The sequence below is a fragment of the Caretta caretta genome, chromosome 2, assembly GCF_965140235.1.
Source record: "Caretta caretta isolate rCarCar2 chromosome 2, rCarCar1.hap1, whole genome shotgun sequence".
In the NCBI taxonomy this organism is placed as follows: Eukaryota; Metazoa; Chordata; order Testudines; family Cheloniidae; genus Caretta; species Caretta caretta.
The window spans coordinates 244,583,509-244,604,877 of NC_134207.1; the positions used below are offsets into that span (position 1 = coordinate 244,583,509).

General features: G+C 40.3%; 1 long non-coding RNA gene across 6 annotated transcripts in view; it reads right to left on the bottom strand.

Moving 5' to 3' along the window:
* The window catches only part of LOC125631277 (uncharacterized), a 78,407-nt gene extending 60,300 nt beyond the window's left edge, over positions 1 to 18,107 (bottom strand). For 5 of the 6 annotated variants that reach the window (XR_012667284.1, XR_012667286.1, XR_007354899.2 and 2 more), the window contains exons 1-3: positions 18,021 to 18,107; positions 13,227 to 13,323; positions 3,010 to 3,134 (exon numbers count right to left, since the gene is read on the bottom strand). This is a non-coding gene — a long non-coding RNA (uncharacterized LOC125631277). Of the gene's footprint in view, positions 1 to 3,009; positions 3,135 to 13,226; positions 13,324 to 17,990 lie in introns of all 6 variants that reach the window. The other variant, XR_012667285.1, reaches the window with a different exon arrangement.
* Positions 18,108 to 21,369: the final 3,262 nt, after the last annotated feature.

The window sequence follows — 21,369 nt, forward strand, 5'->3', positions numbered from 1 at the left end:
TCTTAACCTACTTTACAATTCTTGTACTAATTCCTGTCTCCTCCAATTTAACTAATTTCCCATGCAAAAAGCATTTTGTAGACATGGATGGATTGTAGGGCTGTCAAGCGCTTAAAAAAATTGTGATTAATTGCACAATTAATTGCACTCTTAAATAATAAAATACCATTTAAATATTTTGGATATTTTCTATATTTTCAAATATATTGATTTCAATTACAACAGAATTCAAAGCGAATAGTGCTCACTTTATATTATTTTTATTACCAATATTTGCACAGTTAAAAAGAAAAAAAGTATTTTTCAATTCACCCAATACAAGTACTGTAGTGCAATCTCTTTATCATTAAAGTTGAACTTACAAATGTAGAATTATGGACAAAAGACAACTGCACTCAAAAATAAAACAAAGTCCACTAAGTCCTACTTCGTGTTCAGCCAATCACTCAAACAAGTTTGTTTACATTTTCAGAAGATAATGCTGCCTGCTTCTTGTTTACGATGTCCCCTGAAAATAAGAACAGACATTTGCATAGCACAATTGTAGCTGGCGTCGGAAGATATTTATGTGCCAGATGCACTAAAGATTCATATGTCCCTTCATGCTTCAATCACCATTCCAGAGGACATGCATCCATGCCAAGGATGGTTTCTGCTCAATAATGATCCAAAGTGGTGCAGACCAATGCATGTTCATTTTCATTATTTGAGTCAGATGCCACCAGCAGAAGATTGATTTTCTTTTTTGGTGGTTCGGGTTCTGAAGATTCTGCATTGGAGTGTGGCTCTTTTAACTCATCTGCAACCATGTTCCACACCTCCTCCCTCTCAGATTTTGGAAGGCACTTCAGATTCTTAAACTTGGGGTCGAGTGCTGTAGTTATCTTTAGAAATCTCACATTGGTACCTTCTTTGTGTTTTGTCAAATCTGAAGTGAAAGTGTTCTTAAAATGAAGAACATGTGCTGGGTCATCATCTGAGACATGAATATATATGGCAGAATGTGGCTAAAACCATGGAGCAGTAGACATTCAAGTCTCCCCCAAGAAGTTCAGTGAGAAATTTAACTAACTTTTTTTAAAGAGCATCATCAGCATGTAAGCATGTCCATAAGTGGCCGAAGTATGAAGAGGCATAGGAATGTTTAGCATATCTGGCATGTAAATACCTTGCAATGCTGGTTACAAAAGTGCCATGTGAATGCATATTCTCATTTTCAGGTGACATTGTAAATAATAAGCTGGCAGCATTATCTCCCATAAATGTAAACAAATTTGTTTTTCTGAGCAATTGGCTGAACAAGTAGGACTGAGTGGACTTCTCGGCGCTAAAGTTTTAGATTTTGGGGTTTTGAGTGCAGTTATATAACAAAAAAAATCTACATTTGTCCGTTGCACTTTCATGATAAAGAGATTTCACAACAGTACTTGTATGAGGTGAATTAAAAAATACTATTTCTTTTGTTCATCATTTTTACAGTGCAAATATTTGTAATAAAAATATAAAGTGAGCACTGTACACTTTGTATACTGTGTTGCAATTGAAATGTAGAAACCATCACAAATATTTAATACATTTCAATTGTTATTCTATTGTTTAACAGTGTGATTAAAAGTACACTGAATCACGATTAATTTTTTAATCACAATTAATTTTGTTGAGTTTATTGCGTGAGTTAACTGCAATCAATCAACAGCCCTAATGGAATGCAAAATCATTTTTTTCCTGTGTGGATGCCTATACAGGTGAACTATGAAACCCTCCTACAGAACAATAAGAATAATAAATTAACTCAGTAGAAGAACTCCTTTTTAAAATACTAAGTTACAATTATGCTGGCACTATACCATCAGAATAGCTTTGTTTTGTTCCATGAAATAATTTGTGTTATGCTGAGAGCTGATTAATCTGTTTGCCTTTTATTAAGAAAAGCTACTTCAATGCCCCCAAGGCACCCTAAATAAAGATGAAGAGATGTGCTAAGGAGCAACAGAGATGAAAAACATGTCCTGAAATCTGAGTCCAGCATTTGGAATTTGAGTTTCCTTCCCAGTAAACCCTTCCAAATTCCTTGACTCTTGCATAAGACATTAAATCCTGTCATCTCTTTTCTGATAGCATTTACTTGTAAGGCTGGAATGAACAGTGTAAACATTCTTGAAATCTCTCCTGTTTGTCATACCATTGGATTGCAAGTGATCACAACTACATACTTGTAAAAAGAATACATTGTTTTGATTGTTTACAGTATATCATGAAGCCACTAGAAATGCACCATACCAACTGAGCTGGGAAGCGGAGGAAAAAAGCTTTGTTTATATTCATTAAGATTCCTGTTCCAAATACTTTCCATGTTGCACCCCTCTTTTACTCCTGGTACTGTCCTACTACCCTTGTTGTACAATCTTGTGTGCCACTGAAATTCCCACCTATATTTAAATGGTTCTAATGCTGCTCCTACAAATCACTACATGTAACATATGCAAAAGGTCACTAGGGGCTGAATGTATTGTTTGGACATATATTAATTATCAGTCTTTGCCAGACACATGTTAACCTGTGTTAGGATAGCACTTCTCAGCAGAGCTGGTTGGAATTTGTTTTTCCTGCAAAAATTTTTAGAAACTTAAAACTTGTTGTTTTCATCAACATTTTCCTTCGGAAGCTTTCCCAAGCCAAAACCAAAAAATGACTTTTTTCCCCCTTCTTTGTCTGGGTTTTGATTTTTTCAGTTTTCAAATTTCCTACAGAAAGGTTTATGCTGATGAATACAATAATTCTCCCAGTTTTACTTGTGCCCGTTATAGGGAATTGTTGCTGAGAATAGAGTGAATACATGTGGATCTTCTGTCATCTCCTATGTGGGTTGTGTTGTTTTCTTTATGTGTCAAAAATGAGCGTTGTGTTTTCTTTATGCACAGTGAGCTGAAATAAGGGAACTCATAAATAAGACTATAGAAATAGGAAAACCACAGGAATCCACTTGACACTGAGGATGAGTCCACTTACTGTTTTCTACTCAGCAGACATCCTTCTCCATCATTGCTCAGTTGTGTTACTGATGATACTGCAAGCTGAGATGCCTAAGCACCAGAGGCAAAGTGAAGTGACAGCTGCAGAGATTCTTTGGAGACCTACGAATGAAACAATAAAACTGAATGACATTCCTGTATGATATTCCTTTGGTCATTTAGCAGCCAGTTTAATGGGCCAATCACTTTAATAAAAATACTTCTCTTCTCTTGTAAAAACGTTATTTCCCCCTCATTTTGAACAACTGATGATTAAAATAGATGCAAATATCTTGCAATTAGAATAAGATCATAGAAATAGAGATGGAAAACTCTTATCATTTAGTCCATGTCTTTGACAATGGTAAATTGCTCCCAACAGAATATTTATGGGCCAGATTCTCAGCTAGCATAAACCAGCACAGGAATCAATGGAACTACACGCATTTACACTGAGAATCTGGCCCAATTCACACTTTTTAGCTTTGTGCCAAATAAAATCATAGAATCATAGCACAGGGTTAGAAGGGACCACAAGGGTCATCTAGTCTAACCTCCTGCCAAGATGCAGGATTTGTTGTGTCTAAATGATCCAAGACAGATGGCTATCCAGTTTCCTTTTGAAGGACCTTCCACGTCTTCCCTAGGTAGTTTATTCCATTGTCTTACTGTTCAGATTTAGATTAAATATCAGGAAAAACTTCCTCAGTGAGGAAGTTTTTCCTGATATTTAATTTAAATCTGCTATGCTGTAGTTTGAAGTTATTGCCACTTGTCCTGTCCTCTGTGGCAAGAGAGGACAACTTTTCTCCATTTTTTTATGGCAGCCTTTCAGTTATTTGAAGACCACTATCATATCCCTCTCTTAATCTCCTCATTTCGAAACTAAACATACCCAGTTCCTTCAGCCTTTGGTCATATGGCTTGCATTCCATCCCTTTGATCATCTTAGTCACTCACATCTGGATCCTTTCCAGTTTCTCTACATCCTTTCTATACATTGGTGATCAAAACTGGACACAGTACTCCAGTTGAGGCCTAACTAGTGCCAAGTAGAGTGGTACTATCGCCTCCTGTGACTTGCATGCTATGCCTCTCTCTATTAATGCAACCCAAAATTGCATTTGCTTTTTTTGCAATAACATTACATTGCTGACTCATGTTGAGGTTGTGATCTGTGTGTGAGTGGGGGTGGGGTGGGGACTTAAAATAACTCTTTTAAGTCTCCTTTAAAAAGTTCTCTTTATATTGCAGTGTAGCAAGGTGATGACTCACCAGTGCAGCACCTCCTGCTGGTCATCCTGGGAATTAGCTCTCCAGCCTAAGGAGTGCCCTCTGCAGGCAGGTGTCTTACCTGCCACTGGCCCCTGTGTCCCTCCCAGACCCCAGTGCCCCTCTGCCTCAGGGTTCTGTGCCCAGCAGTAACCCACAATCTGGGTCTCCCCACCCAGGGGAACCCCCAACCCTCTATACCCACATTGCCTTAGTGGCTACTGCCAGTCACCATCTAGCCCCCACTCACTGGGACAGACTGCAGTCTGTAAACCACTCAACATGGGCAAGGGGGTTGGACCAGCTGCCTCTGCCTATTCCCAGGCTACATCTCTGTAGCCCCAGTATCTTTCCTGGCCTTTAGCAAGGCCTGCAGCCAGGGGGTTTTCCAGGCTAGAGCTCCCCAGGCCTTCCCCCAACCCTGCTCCTCTCCAGGTACCCTTTTCTCCCAGGCAGCCAGTCCTTCTCTCTCAAAAGCTAGAGAGAGTGTCTCCTAAGTACCTGGCTCACAGCCCTTTTATAGGGCCTGCTGTGTCCTGATTGGAGCATGGCCCCAGCTGTGGCTGCTTCCCCAATCAGTCTAGGCTTTTCTCTCAGCCCCGGGCCTCTCCAGGGGCTGGCTTTTAACCCCTTCTGAGCCAGAGTGGGGTGACCGCCCTGCAACATGCAGATTATATTGCAGATTAAAAGCAGGATTCATGCTTCACGGGAAAGACATGAAAAATGCTGAGGAATATAGAACAATCTCAATTTTCATGTGTGTGTACAACAGTGATCCAGAGGGAAATTCACAGGGTTCCATTGCCCTTAGAATCACACTTTCATGATTTCATATTCTTTATGCTACATTAGCTGCATAAAAACACACAGGAATATTTGCTGTCTCTATTCTTGCTAACAGGGCTTTTATTTTATTTGTATGCTGTTTGGATAATTTCATCTAACTGTATTTCCTAATGGCTATATTTTAAAAAGTTCATAGTTAGATTGAAAGGGAGGACAAAAGGTTACCAGGATTGCACTGAAGTTAAAACAGAATTTGTCCCAGAAGTGTTTAGAAGGCTAGCTTTGAATCTGGAATGCATCTGAAGGGTAAACCTCAAGAACAGAAGAAAATAGTATGACCATGATGTGTGGTGACAGTTCTCTATCAATAATGTATTTATCCCAAGAAGCACTTGAACATCTGTTAAGTAATTCTTTTTACTAGTACACCAGCTAGGAAATATTTCAAGAGATGGGCATCTTTCCACAGGCTTTTTGTGACCGCTACCGACCACTCAGTGAATCCCCTCCAACTGCTAGCAGCATCTATCTGTGGGGATGATCACACTCCTGCTGAAGTCAGTGGCAAACTCCCAGTGACTTGAGAGGACTGGTCATTTATCACCAGGGTTAGGGCCAGCATCGGGAGTAGGAGTGTTGTGAAGGCAGCAGATGGTTGCTAACACAAATCACTAGTAGGTGAAAAGTAGGAGCAGTTGTGTTCCATAAAGACTCTAGCATCCAAGGTGGGGAACAGGGAGATGTACCTACCCAAGGAGAAAGAGCCTTGCTATAGACTAGGAGGAGCATATATACCTCTCTCCAGATAACTTGCAGTGGTTGTGGTATAATGACTCACTCTCAAATAAATGGAATGTTAGGCTAAGGGAGACCACATATACAGGAGGACCAACGATGGGGCCTAAAACTGAACATGTATAAGAAGAAAAGGACAAACTCTGTCAAGGGAAGAGAAGAGAACAAGCTGGAAAAAAGACACTTTTGGAGACACTAGGGACAGCACTGCTGAAAGAAGCTCAGATCTGAGCTGAGCAGAGAATCTGACCAAGAGCCATGAGCTTCACCCATCTGCTCCTCTGCAGTTGCCCACGTCAGCTTCCCTCCAAATGCTCCATGTTCTGCCTCTTGGAGGAGGGAGTCCCATATGGTGAGTCTCCCTATTCACTCCCGCAAGTTCCCTTATCTCATCATCTGGTGGGGAATGCTGAATCCTCCCACTATGAGACAAGGGACAGTGGGGACAGCAGAGACTCACAGAGTGGGTGCCTTCTCTCTAGGTGACAAATCAAAGGGATGCTGGGAAGGAAGCTGAAGTTGATGGCAGGGGGCTTTGCAAAGATAGTTGGCAGGATGGGTTCAGGAACAATGCTACCTATTGACTGGCCTTGAGCTGCTTCCATCCAGTCCCCCAGGCCAACTTTCCATTCACAGGTGGAGAGGGCTTGTCATCCTCGTAGCCTCCTGCCACCAGATGCCTTGAGGGCCATGGATGATTTCTTCCCTGTCTGTCTTTGGGTGCTTCTCCTTGCCTGCCCCTCCTCTTGGCTTCCAGATTACACAGAAGAACCCCAGTACCTTTCTCTCACTGGAAGTTGCTGCTACCTTCCTACTGCTATCCTATTGGCTCCACCTCCTCTGGGTTATTGTGCACACCTAATCCTGCTTCCATTGAAGTCTGCTAATGGGAGAAGGCTTGAATTCAGAGACAGCAGCTCCAAGCAGAAGGGAGATTCCAGGAAAAGGAGGCAGATATCTTGGGGAATTGGGGGAGCATAAAAATAATTGTTCTTTTTAAACAAATGATCATTTACCCACCCTGACCCTGACTTTTGTGAAACATGAGATTGGTGGTTGCAGGCCATCCTTAAAGGTTGGCCTGAATGTGCCCCATTTCTATGAAAATTACTTTGAGTTTGTATTAGGTTTTTGTTCTGAACCCCAGAGACAAGGTACCAGATTGACACTTTTTTTGAGTATTTCATTATTCAAGTTGCTTGATTCCCTACAATTATTTTGACAGCATCTGTAGGTAGAGAGGGGGTGAGGATGAGCAAAGTTAAATCTGTTTTTCAGAAGCTTTCATTTCTCTGCAAATGACACTAAACATTTTCTATCCCTCCCCCTGACTCTCTGATCCATCTTCGACCCATCCAGTTGCATGTCCTGACGATGTCAGCTCCTGGCCACACTGCTAATTTTTCTCTTATCAGAATATTTCAGATAGAAGTCTTCTTTCTGGGTCAATAGCCTTTTTTTTTTTGTCTCCTCTGGGTCCAGTATCAGAGTTTAACTTTGCTTCCTTAGCCAGAAATCCGAGATTCAACCTTGAAGCTGAATTGTCTTTTTATGGACCACATTGGTCTCTCATGTAAGACTATCAACACTTCCATGGATCATTGCCATGATTTGTCCTTGCCCTGTCCTGATAAAATCTCTGTCACTCATTAATTGCCTCCTGTTTACATTTTCACTTTACGTACAAAACACGTGCATAGTTTCTAGTACACCAAGGTTTGACAAACTGACAGGTGACCTCGATTTATTTTTTATTTGTCTGCCTGCTCTGATACTTTATACACATTCAAACAAACACACCAAACATGTGACAGATGTGACTCACTATCACTGTGACTCAATGCACTACAGGGAAGGTGCTCAGATACTACCGTGATGACTGTGGTGTAAGAACATACATGAATGGAATAGAATCAAATTCAGGTACTGTTGTGATGGGAGCCATATTAGTTTACATAGAAAGAGAGATCAATGTTTTCTATTGTAGTTTAAAATATGGGTCTGATTCTTAGCTGATATAAATTGTCATAGCCTCACCTATAATTTACACCAGTACCATATTTTTCGGATCTGTAAGATATTCTTCACATTTTAATGATCCATTTCAAGGATTTGACGGTATTCTTCACAATCTTCTCAGGTGGGAATGACAGTTGCTGGCTTTGTATTTATTTAGTCATTATTAAAATAATTATTTTTCATCATGAGGCCAAATACTGATCTCAATTATACCAATGTAAATCCAATGTAGTATAACTCTATTTATCCAGAATTTCTCCCCATATATTTGTTCTTGACTATGCGAAACATTCCCTGATTACAAAGTAGATCTGACAAAAACAAAGAAACCAACAAACCAAACCACCAGTGTTATCTGCACAAGACATATGCTCCTCTGAAAATAACAAGACCAGTAAAATGCATGGTAAAGTCTCTGAGATGCCTGGCAAGAGTCATGCCTTGGATAGATTGCTGAAATGCATAGCATTGTCTCAGCAAAAGCTGCTGATATTTTACAGAGCTCTATGCATTCCTGGAATAAATAAAAGTTAGAGTTCCTAAAAGATATGCTAAAGAGCATTTACATGACTTATATCTCTGTTCACTATTGATGTTACTATGTATCTGCATTTAACAAAAAAGTCACGATCCTAAAACCATCATGATGACGATGAATTCTTATTTCTGTAACTATCCAGTTAGCGCCGTGAACTACATAGGGAGATATTCGTACCATATGGATTGCAATATGTTGATGACACTTAGCTCTATGTCTCCTTCTTATAAAGCAGAGGTAGAACTCTTGCCATGCTATTCTAATGTCTGACTGAAATGGGAATCCTACTGAAAAGTAGCTGGTTCACGCACAATCCTAGTAAGAGACAGGAGATGTTTGTTGACAAAAGGAAGGACTCTGATGATTTAGCAAAGGTGGCATGACCTCACTTTCCAATGAATGGCAAGGTGGAGCTCAGTTCTGGAGCTTTACTGGATTCATCTGTGCTCTTGGACTCTCCCTGCGAGCAACTGTGGCCAGAAATACCTTAACGCAGTCTTCAACTGACCAAGGACCAGTGCCCTTTCTTTTCAGAGGCCACATTTCTCAAATAACAGTTCAAACAGCTCTACTTTTGCCATCTCCATACCATGATGCAAGATGCTTCTCATTTTGCAGGCTTTCTTTTAGCAATTAAGTCACAGAATCACCACAAGGAGAGACTGCTTGCTCTAAGAAGCAAATCACCTGGGAGTACTCCCTCCAGAAATCCTTAGTTGTACAAGGATTGTCCTCTCCAAGGAAATGCCTGGGGAAAGATTTTCCCCTTTCTACCCCATGAAAGAGGCAGTAGTTCTGCCCCCCACAACTTATCCCCAAGGGGCCGGGTCTAGCCAATGGCTAGAATAGCCTCCATGGTCCCAATGTGGTCTCCACAGGGCATTAGGGTAACTAGAAAATCCTTGCTTCCCACAGCCAGAGAGCCCTCAGCCCTCAGCCCCTTGAAAGGTAGCAGAGGGATTTTTCCCTGAATGTGGGGTTTAAGTGGCACTTAAGTGGTACATATAATACCTTGTGTGGGCCCTCTGCACTGGGGTGAATTTCACTCTATATAAAAATGTGACTTCCAAGACTAAAGGCCATGAATCAGCTTGGAGTAATATCTTCATCTGTGAGTTGTCTGCTCTTGTGGATTTAATTTATACCCATGAAATAACCTTTAGCAAAATTAATTCTGTTACTCACAATTAGCCTAATTTAGTCACATTTCCTCTCTTTAGAAATAATAGCACCTACAATGCACTATTTATAATCTCCCTTGGAGCCACTATTGTGTAAAATATAATTAAAGAATTTCTAACATGCACAGTACAGCCTAGGTCAGGTAAATACATAATCAGGGAGTTATTAATGGAGCTGCAATTAATTAATATGCCTCCATTGGAGCCATTAAAGCTGATTAATGTTATGGAATGCAAGAGAGTTTGTAGTTAACAAATCAATGATTTAGTAGAGCATACTGTATTCTTTGGAGCCATTATATGGTACCATATCAAAGTCTCATTAGAGAATTTTTAATTTACTGATCATCAACCCCAGTTGTCATTAGTTGGTCCAGGTTGATGTTGCATGTGCATAGAAGAATTGTTGGTGGGGATACCTCTTCTCACCTGTACATCAGGGTAACTCCATTGCAACCAGTGAAGATACATTGTTGTGAAAACCAGTGTGAGAGGAGACTCAGATCAGTTTGGAATAATTTAAATACATTTATTACTCTTGTCCAGTAACCCATTTTTAGAATAGAATAACTGAAATGCTTCTTTTTAAAATAGTACTCATAATTTTGGGGGGTAGCTTGGGTGACCTGGTGGTACATTTCCTGGTGGTACATTTACTGTAATAACGGTCATCCCAATATCAGTTGGATCTCTCTCTCTCTCTCTTTCTCTCTCTCTCTCACCTGTTCTGGTCAGGACACTTATCAGGATCAGAATGATGAAGGCCGGGGGTCCCAGGAAAAGGTGTGGGAGACAGCCATGATGGTGAAGTTCTCTCTACTAGCCTCTTTGTGTTCTTTCCATTTGTTCTTTTTCTTGTTCTTTTGTTTGTTTCCCCACAAAATCTTTCTTTTAAAGGCCCAAAAAAGGATTGATGGGTGGAATATCCCATCACCTCATTATTTTATCCACCAATTGGGCCTAATATTTGACATAATGTTGTCTCATTAGCTTCTGGCTCCATAGCTCCTGTTTTTAACAAACATAATTTCAAGACAGTCCTTGAATCATATCAGCTTGTCCTTTTTGTTTAGATGAATTCAGTTATCCTGTCTTCCTTTTGTACTTTTCCCCATCAACATTTGTTATTCTAAGTTTGTGTAACATCTTATGAACTTTTACATACTTTTTACAGCTGAGCTCACAGTTTGGGTAAATTTGTAGGCCCAATTGTCACTACAGAGAAGATGTTGTGTGTGTTTATCTGAGGACTGAAGACATGCTGTCTTTGATCCATACAGGCCAGGGGCTAGTTTTCTTGTTCATTTTAAAGTAAGGATTATTATCAAACAGTCTTGCTCAAGAATGCAGGTAGTGTTCTTTTTATTTACTTTCAACGTAGTATTCCAGGTACTATGTGTATGTTGTTGTGTGGTGAGAAGCTGAGAATTTATTCTTACCATGGATAGAGAGCTTAACACAATGGTAAGAAGCAGAAGATTTACAACATACTGCTTTTCTATTGTTATCCAACCCAGACTTTCTGTAGACCAAAGCTTTATCCAGAAGTTTCACTGATGTCGAGGAAATGTGTCATAATTGGTTCTCTTTATGTTTTTATTTTCTTGCTTTAAAGGGGTAAAAATAATGGGCTATCTGAAGCCACTAATTTTAAAACATAACTCCCCAACGAAAGCAATGGGAAGCTGAGCTTAAAAACTGTTGATTTAGACCACTGGAGCTCAAACTTGCATTCTTTACTGAGTCAAAATTTCCTTTGAAATGATTGCAAAATCAAGTGTTTCCTTATATTAAACATATATTTCTGAAAATATTAATGTTAAGGAAGAATAGTGCATGCACTTGTGGCTCTGGGGAGTGAAACAAATTAAGAAAACTGAATTATAAAGATATTAATTCTAATCATATTGATCTCCCACCCATAAGTAGCCGATACATTATGTATTCAAAAGCACTAGCAGACCTCTGTCTACCTGTCAAAGGCCCAGGTTCTGCAACACAACTGTAGTTGTGTTGCATCTTCATAAATAGTCCCTTTTCAAATCATGAAATAATGTGCTACCGGTGTAAGTGAGGAAGAATCTAGACCTAAACCATGTATGATTTGTCAAAGGAAGGGATGGAAATTACTCTGAGTTACATTTGTTAAAGGAGCTCTTATTAGAGTTGTGCAAATGTTCTCAACAAACATCAGACCCACTCCAAACTAGCCTCTGCTATAATGTGTTTGTGAACCTCAACAGAAGTGTGCAAACATGGGCTCTGGTTATTCATGTGGACATAAAATGCATGATACTCCCTTCTCCCAACCAGCTTCTCTTGCTCTCTTCCTCCATCTCACCCCCTGCATCCTCTCTTTTCACTAGAGGTTGTGGTTTGTATGTGATTGCTAGCCACCATACTAACTATTATGAGACTGTCCTCTTCTTTGGCTGCTTGAGGGAATGGAAGTGATTTTCCTTCTGTCACTTCAGTATTGGGGTGACATCCTTCCTGACCAAAGAAGATCCTTTATGGATTATAAACCTCATCCCTGCCCTCTGATGCAGACACATAGATCCCATTGGCTTAGATGAACCCATATGGCAGAATTTGACCCTACAATTCTTTGGTTCATTTAGATATTAAAGTTATTTGTGAAGTTCTCAACTGATCACTGGGGCTTTCTCAAAGAATTTGGGTAGTGTTGCCTCATGGATAAAGTACTAGACTGGGACTCAGTAAATATGAGTTCCATTGCTATGAGTTCCATTCCATGCTAGCTCTTCCTCTGGCCTTAGGCAAGTCACTTCATCTCTCTGTACGTCATTTTCCCCATCTGAAAATGGGAAAAATGATACTAACTTCCTTTGTGAAGTGCTTTGAGATCTACTGATGAAAAGTGCTATGTAAGAGCTAGATATTTATTATTATTTAGTGACAGAAGTGTACAGTACCATAGCTCTTGCAAGATTCTATGGATAACCCATCCAGGCCTGAGGTGTTAGGTTTAATTTGCATAGCTTGAATAGCTGGTATCTGTGGGATTGGCTGATCTTCTTGGGAGGGTTTTTCTTTAGATCCCCCATATATGAAATTAAAAGTCATTGGGATGGAATATTTTCTGCTTTGTATAGTGTTTCATAAAATGTTTGGGATGTGCTGCTGGTGTGTTTGGCAGAAGTACTGGGTCACTCCTTAGTGTTTTAGATATTTGTCATTTTTGTGACTCTCCTCGTTCTTAAGCAATACGCTAGGAGTATTCCTGTTTCTTACCAGATTTGCAGCCCTTTTCTTCTTTGAGCTTACATGTTTGTATTCTTGAGTTTATTCATACAAAGAAGAGTTACTTCCATTTCAATATATCATAGCGAATGTTGGGTAATAAAAACTTGACCTAAATGTATGTATATATGAGGGGCAAATTCTCTGCTGGTGTATATTGAATTCAAAATAGTTGAGCTAGTTCACATCAGCAAAGAAATAACTCTAGGTGAAATAACTAGGTGAAGTCAATGTTGAAAACAGGGTTAGCTGGCTTATTTTGTAGAGCATCATCAAAGAGGCTGGCTCTAGCATATCTCGGTCCTTCGGCAGGTGCAGAGGACAGCAGTGAATGAAAGCACAAAATGCATAGCAGCTCACCTTATGTTTGCACATGCATGAAAGACCCTCAGGAACCATTCTTCTCTGGACTTAGGCAGTGGCAGGTGCACCTCTGGTTTCCCAGCAGTTTGGGATTCTGTTGGGAAAAAATTTTGGAATATTTCATTTCTCTGAATATGAGATTATGAACTAATGATGCAAAACACCTGTTCTTTGTGAGCCTTTGTATCACAGACCTGGGCACATCTTTTTTCGAGATAGGCACTAAACTTCAAATGAATTGTGCTGTTTTCTTTTCCCTGCTTGGAAAGAAGAATGGTCTTGTGACTCGGGCCGATCTGGATTCAGGATAAAGCTCTGCCACAGATCTCCTCTGTGACCGTAGCCAATCTCTCTGTGCCTCAGTTTACTAACTATAAAATATGGATAACTCCATCGTTGCCTGCTTTGTCTGTCTGGATCGTGAGCTCTTTAAGACAGAGACTGTCCTTATAGCATGCACTGGGGGCCTGACTTCAGTTGGAGTCTCTACGTACTTCTGTAGTACAAAACAATAATGATGAAAACTCAGAAGGGAGAGAGGAGGACTCAGAATCGCCCACCCACATTATTCCCAGCTCAGGTAGGCATATCCACCCTAGCTCTAATCTAGCTAGCTCACTGAAAATATCAGTGAAGATGAAGCAGCACAGGTTAGGGATGCAAGTATCTGCCCCAGGTTCTCGGCGGGCTTATTCCGAAGCCAACGCTACCACAGTTTCAATGCGATCTTTAACTATGTTAGTTGCCAGATGAAAGCTCGCGCAGGTATTTCAACCCGTGCTGTAATCCCACCTCTGACTGCAGCATAGACATAGAGCTATGATCGAATTTCCAAGATCCCCCAAGTCCCATTGACTTTCAATGGGATTTAGGAAACCATATCACTTAGGGCCACATTATAAAGGTATTTAGGCACCTAACTCCCACGGACTTCAATGGGAGTTAGGTGCCTAACTACTTTTAAAAATCTAGCTCTTAGACACTTATGAAAATGTTATCCTTTGTGTTTAAGCCTGAAAGTTTGAATAATTCCAGTGTAATCACTGTTCCTCACCAAACTGCATTTTGATATCCACTTCTATTTTTTACCATTAGTGAACATCATCTAAAATGCTTGGTAAATTAAGTTATGTAAGATGACTCATATTTTAAAAGTGTCATACATAATTGCACAGTCATAATTATGGTATTCTTGATAATATCAGAGCAGCACAGAGTATGATTTCTCCTAAATAGAAGATGCAAGGTGTTTACTTGTTGCCTTTCCCAGGTCAGAGTGACTAAAGATAATGTGGAGAAGCTCAGACTAGGAATTTATGAGCTACTGAGTTGCCAAGCCAATGCACTCACACTTTTTTCATTTTTTTATTGTGACAGAATTTCCTAGTCCTTTGGGATTTGTCTCTCTTTCAGTAAGGGCAGCACAGCTAAAATGAAATTCTCTGACAGATCTCTTCTGTTTTACTTACTCAAGAAAGCTTTGACCATAAGCAGCTTTTGGTTTCAAGCGTGTTCCTGCTTTTAACCTACATTTTTTTCCAGTTGTGCCAGTTGATGATGAAGGGCATTAAATGACTTGACCTAGGTCAACTCAGCAGGGGTCTCTTGGCTTCTAGCTCTTTATTCTTCACTCTAACCAGCAGATGATTGCTGTAACCTCACCACCTTCCTTTACCAATCTTCACTGAGTTTTAACACCATGAAGAAAAAAATAAAACTGGGAGCATTTTAGTATATGTCCATATAAGTTGTGAACGCCTTCAAGATCTGATAGAGCTGAACTGAACTGTGCTGGTTAAATACTGGAACAGAGACAAAAATACTGTAGGTCCATTGTCTTCTATCTATCTAAGTTCTGTGATTAATATTATGTACGGAGAAAGTGTTTACTTTTCCCACTTGCACTTAATGGTCCATTGCAACATAAATAGTGCTTGCAACAATGAGAAAAATGTCTAGAATTTCAGTAATCACAAAGCTATGTTTGTTTTAGAATCAGTAGAGTTTCCTGGCCCGATTCTCAGCTGGTATAAATCCACTGATTTCAATGGATCTCTCCTGATTAACACCAGCTGAAGAACTCCAGGTTCAGGAAGTTTGATTTTTAAAAATAAAATTAGTTACTGAAAAATATATACAGCAATTTGTAAACTACCTTTTACGAATTCTGCTGCTCTCCTCCAAAAGTATTTTTGGGAAGGTTTACAGAAGAAACATAAGGCACAAGATGGAAAACCTTATTCATTATTAATAGCACTTAAAAGCAACAGCCTCAATGTTAATCTTTAAGTAAATAGCAAAGGCTTCCATCATGTACTGTAAGTTATGTAAGCATTTCAAGCAAAGGCAAAGGATTTGGTTAACAGTGTTGTCTGAGTGAAAATATTAACAGCAGAACATTATGAATTGAAAACAAATTCTTTTTGTATCTCCATTTTACCAGAGCTGAATATGTTTTCACCAAATATAGAAATTCATCCAGAACAATGTATCAGCCAGCTGGCCTGAGAGTCTTATCTAAGTCACACTGGTGTAAATCAGGAATGACTCTACTGAGGTCAATGGAATGACACTGTTGTGAGATGAGACTGCATCCCCAAAAGTGAGATTTTGATCTCAGTTGTGTAAGTGCAAATTAATTACTTGTAACTCCACTGAAGTTAATGGTGAAACTGAAGTCAGAGTATGGCCCAGAGCATTTTAAAATGCAAACTGTTAATATAAAACTTCAAGCAGCAAAAACCTGATGATAGCAGTGAAGTTTATCTACACACTCCCCAATCGCGAGATCTCCTGGTTAACCTCCTCCTAGCCATAGCTAAAACAGCCATTTATAAAACCAGAGAGGGGAGGTTGGCTAATGAAGCGTCCTGCGATTGTAGGGCCGTTTTCCGATCCTCAGTACATTCACGTATCTGGGCGGAATTCCTCTGGGCGGCGTCCACCGACTCCCTTGACGCCTTCGAGGAGCGGTGGGCGCTGTCCGAAGTTCTCTGCTCGGTGACCCCGTCCGGTTCCCTCCATCTGACCCTTTGATTGAGGGGAAGAGCGAGAGACCCCAGCCCTAGCCGTTGTCGCTGTGGATAGCATCATTACTGTCACCTAGGAGGGGTCCTATAACACGTGGGTGTAATCCCCCCCACCCCCAAACCGCCCACCCCGCAGCCGTGCCCATCTTGTCGGGCACTCTCAGGAGAGGAATAATCGGTGACACTGGGCGTGGCACTAGGTAACTCGAGGGAGTGGAAGACCACGAGTGTCGAGGAAGCCCCCCTGCTCTGGGCCCAGGCTAGCCTGAACACTTCTCCCTCCTGAAGGCTGCTGTGTTATACCTTCTGTTTGCTTTTGTTTTGTCGCATAGTCTTGCTTTATTCTCTTTAGTGATTCTTTGTAAATGTTACACAAATAAAATTCTTTTCTGCTTTAAAAAAAAAGATAGCAGTGAAGTGCAATAGATATAGGAGGACCCTGTGAAGTCAAGAGGTGCTACTATCCCCATCGTACAGGTGGGGACTGGAGGCACAGAGACACTAATGCCCAGACCCACAAAGGTACATCACCCATGTCATAAATATAAAGGGAAGGGTAAACCCCTTTAAAATCCCTCCTGGCCAGAGGAAAAAAATCCTCTTACCTGTAAAGGGTTAAGAAACTAAAGGTAACCTCCCTGGCACCTGACCAAAATGACCAATGAGGAGACAAGATACTTTCAAAAGCTGGGAGGAGGGAGAAAAACAAAGGGTCTGGTCTGTCTGTGTGCTGCTTTTGCTGGAGACAGAACAGGAATGGAGTCTTAGAACTTAGTAAGTAATCTAGCTAGGTATGTATTAGATTATGATTTCTTTAAATGGCTGAGAAAATAGCTGTGCTGAATAGAATGAATATTCCTGTCTGTGTGTCTTTTTTGTATCTTAAGGTTTTGCCTAGAGGGATTCTCTATGTTTTGAATCTAATTACCCTGTAAGGTATTCACCATCCTGATTTTACAGAGGTGATTCTTTTCTTTTTACTTCTATTAAAAGCCTTCTTGTAAGGAAACTGAATGCTTTTTCATTGTTTTAAGATCCAAGGGTTTGGGTCTGTGGTCACCTATGCAAATTGGTGAGGATTTTTACCAAACCTTCCCCAGGAAGTGGGGTGCAAGGGTTGGGAGGATTTTGGGGGGAAAGACATGTCCAAACTCCGTTTTTTCAGGAACCCAGATAAAGTTTGGTGGTGGCAGTGGAAATCCAAGGGCAAAGGGTAAAATTAATTTGTACCTTGGGGAAGTTTTAACCTAAGCTGGTAAAAGTAAGCTTAGGAGGTTTTCATGCAGGTCCCCACATCTGTACCCTAGAGTTCAGAGTGGGGAAGGAACCTTGACAACCCAGCATGGCATAATTTTCAGGAACAATATTGTATTAGGCACCTAGGCTCCCTATACAATGAATGACGAGAGAGAAGAACCAAAGGATACAATCCACAAAAGCCAGCATGCTAGGCAGGAGCCACCTTAGCTAGCCAATGGGAGATGGTGATGACAGGGCTGGATCCTCATCTGTGCATCTCTGACCGAGTTAGGCACCTAAGGCTGGGCTGCAGTGAGTTGTCTATGTCTACTAGCAGTCCATGACCAGGGACCTCTCTCAGAGTCATGCAGTTTAGGTACCTAAGTAATTTCTTCTGAGAATGAGGTTGGAACTTGCCTGACACCAACAAGCTGTCCAGAGAAGGAGGTAGTACCCACCATATAACTTCGAACATAGTAAATAGCGTACTCACCTGGTATGTGGGAGACTCAAGTTCACTTACCCCTCATGCAGACGCAATTTGAAAAGGGGTGTTTTCCCTCTAGCCAGAGAATGCTCTAAACACTGAGCTATGGCAGTCAATGTGAAGTGTGTGTGCCCTCAGTCTCTCCTGCTGAAGCAGTTCTACTGTGAATAAATAATTAAACAGCCACTGAAGCAGGGAGACTGGATGGCTCCCTGAACTTCTGTGCTACAGACTCCTTTTGTTTTGCTGTTGCTCTCTGGTCCAACAATTCTTTAAGTAGTTATCCAAAGTCTTCCACATCTCAGGAAAATGCTCTAATCACTGGCCTAAAAGTTATAAGGTGGGCCCCTACCTCCTCCTCCTCCAGCCCGATTTTGTATGGGACCCAATCCAGTAGGTGGCCTCTGAGCATGCCTACCAAAATTGGTAAAGTGATACAGGTGCTCCTTTGCCTAGTTTCCCTTATAGGTCATTCTGGGGGAGATAGGCATCTGGACACCTAGAGTGGAGCAGCAGTGTTCATGTCCAGAGGTACAAATCTAGATCACTAGGGAACTTTTACAGCAAAAGTTTAGGAGCTGAGTCAATTTAAGTGCCTAAGGGGTTAGGTGGCAGCTGAATGAGGGTTTTGTGGATCGCAGTGGTGCCTAAAACTGGGACTTAGACACCTATGTGTCTTACCCACGGTCACACAGGAAGTCTATGGTTTACATTCAGTTCTCATGAGACCTAGGCTAATGCCCTAACCACATGGCCATCCTTCTTTAACTATTTGACTCCACTGGAGTTCCGCTAGGGATAAATATGGCCTGAATATTCTCAGAGGAATTCTAACATGTATTAATTGTTGAACTCTGAGTTCATATTTCAACCAGAGTAAAAGAGGCAAGACAGGTTTCTTCTCCCATTCAGATGAGCAATCCTCATCAAAAAGACTTTTTAAAAATATTGTGCTTGTGCCTCATGGTTATAGCTCCCATTTTCTTTCTAACTTGCCCTCTTTGCCATTCTCCCAATTAAAAAGAAAAAAAGGTGCACTGAACATACGTATTTATTCTCATGGGGCCTGATTATCATTCACATCTAGGTCTCTTTACACTCCTTTGGCACTGTAAAGGGACTTTAATTAGATGATAAATCAGGCCATGAATTTGAGATACTTCACCTTTGTTAATTTAATAAGTTATTCAGCACTGTAATGCATCTGCCCTGGCATTCACCGTAAGAAACTGTTTACGGTGGGCCAAACATTAGTCTTTATTCAGTAAACTCCCACTGGTCTCTGAGAGGTTTTTGAGAGTAAGAACTGTAGGATTTGGTCCACTGTAATTATACACTAATACTGAAAATTTTAATGAAGTCAGTGAAACTATTTAATTCCCAAGCCAGAAATTTTTTGCATCAAAAAGGGACCTTATTTCCTATATTTCTAGCTGGAAAAACAAACCAAAGAACAGACCCAGTTTCGTTGCCTGTTAAGGGAAGGTTTCAGAGTAACAGCCGTGTTAGTCTGTATTCGCAAAAAGAAAAGGAGTACTTGTGGCACCTTAGAGACTAACCAATTTATTTGAGCATAAGCTTTCATGAGCTACAGCTCACTTCATCGGATGCATACTGTGGAAAGTGTAGAAGATCTTATTATATACACACAAAGCATGAAAAAATACCTCCCCCCACCCCACTCTCCCGCTGGTAATAGCTTATCTAAAGTGATCACTCTCCTTACAATGTGTATGATAATCAAGGTGGGGCATTTTCAACACAAATCCAGGTTTTCTCACCCCCCCCCCCCACACACACACAAACTCACTCTCCTGCTGGCAATAGCTTATCCAAAGTGACCACTCTCCTTACAATGTGTATGATAATCAAGGTGGGCCATTTCCAACACAAATCCAGGTTTTCTCAAACCCCCCCCCCCCACACACACACACACAAACTCACTCTCCTGCTGGTAATAGCTTATCCAAAGTGACTGGAAATGGCCCAACTTGATTATCATACACATTGTAAGGAGAATGATCACTTTAGATAAGCTATTACCAGCAGGAGAGTGGGGTGGGGGGAGGTATTTTTTCATGCTTTGTGTGTATATAATAAGATCTTCTACACTTTCCACAGTATGCATCCGATGAAGTGAGCTGTAGCTCACGAAAGCTTATGCTCAAATAAATTGGTTAGTCTCTAAGGTGCCACAAGTACTCCTTTTCTTTTTGTTAAGGGAAGGTGGCTTTATTTGTGCTCATTGTTTTAGCCATATAAATACAGTGTCGGTTGGAATTTGGTGCATGTACTAGTAGTTTTGAAAATATTACTATGACCATAAGAGTTTCTGGATACATAGACAGCTATGCTTAAACTCTTAAGGCATAATTCTACTCTGAGTTACACTGTTGCAGTCCATTGTGTCTGAATCTATTTTCATTACTCTCGCAAAATAAACATTGAATTGCAGATAATTGTGCCTAATTCTGACCTCACTCGCAGTAGTATAAATCTGAATAAATCCTTTGGAGTCAATCGGCATTAGCACAGTGAGTCTGATTGGGTTATTCCTGATTTACCCAGTCCTATGAATGACTTCACATGGATAGGGCCCTGCACTAATTCTTAGCTACATCAGTGTGAAATATCTTGCAGAATTGGGGCCTTAATTAGGGCATCTTGGAAGATTGCTTATCATCCCAGTTTAGCAACTGTACTTATCAAGAGCCAAATTCTTCTCTCAATTACATCAGTATAAATCTGGAACAATTGCAGAGATTAGAATGGAGTTATTCTGGATTTACACCCATGTTACTGAAAACATAATTTGACCCTAAGCTCTAAAAGAATAATCTATTAAAAAAAAATAAAAAAAGATTAAAATGAAATAAATAATTGGACTATGTGAAACTGCAAGAATAATAATAATGTTGACTGCTTTTCATTTTTCTCTCTTCTCTTTGAATCTTACTTATGTAGAACTATACCAGAGCTCAGAATCTAACATAAGGGTTAACACCACTTAACCCCTTGGCATTGGGCAAATGTTTCCCTATTAAATGGAATATTTGCTAATACTATTCCAATTATGCAGCAGCATTGCTTTTCGCTGTCATTGGGATAAATTAGTCCCCTGGGAGAATTTATAAAGCTCCTTGTAAAAAATCTTTCTTGATTTCATATGTCTTGATTGAAGGGAATATATTATAGTAAAATGGTTAACAGGTAATAGGTAACCTAAGCCATTGGGGGAAAAGGTTTCTTTGTAATTCCCCCCATTAGCTTTGTTACTTTCTTTTCTATCCACGTAAATAATGTATGCCCTGAGGTGTGATGAATAGTAGAATGGCTCAAATCTTAGTACCGACTATGAAATTTTTTTGTTACATTGATTTCATAC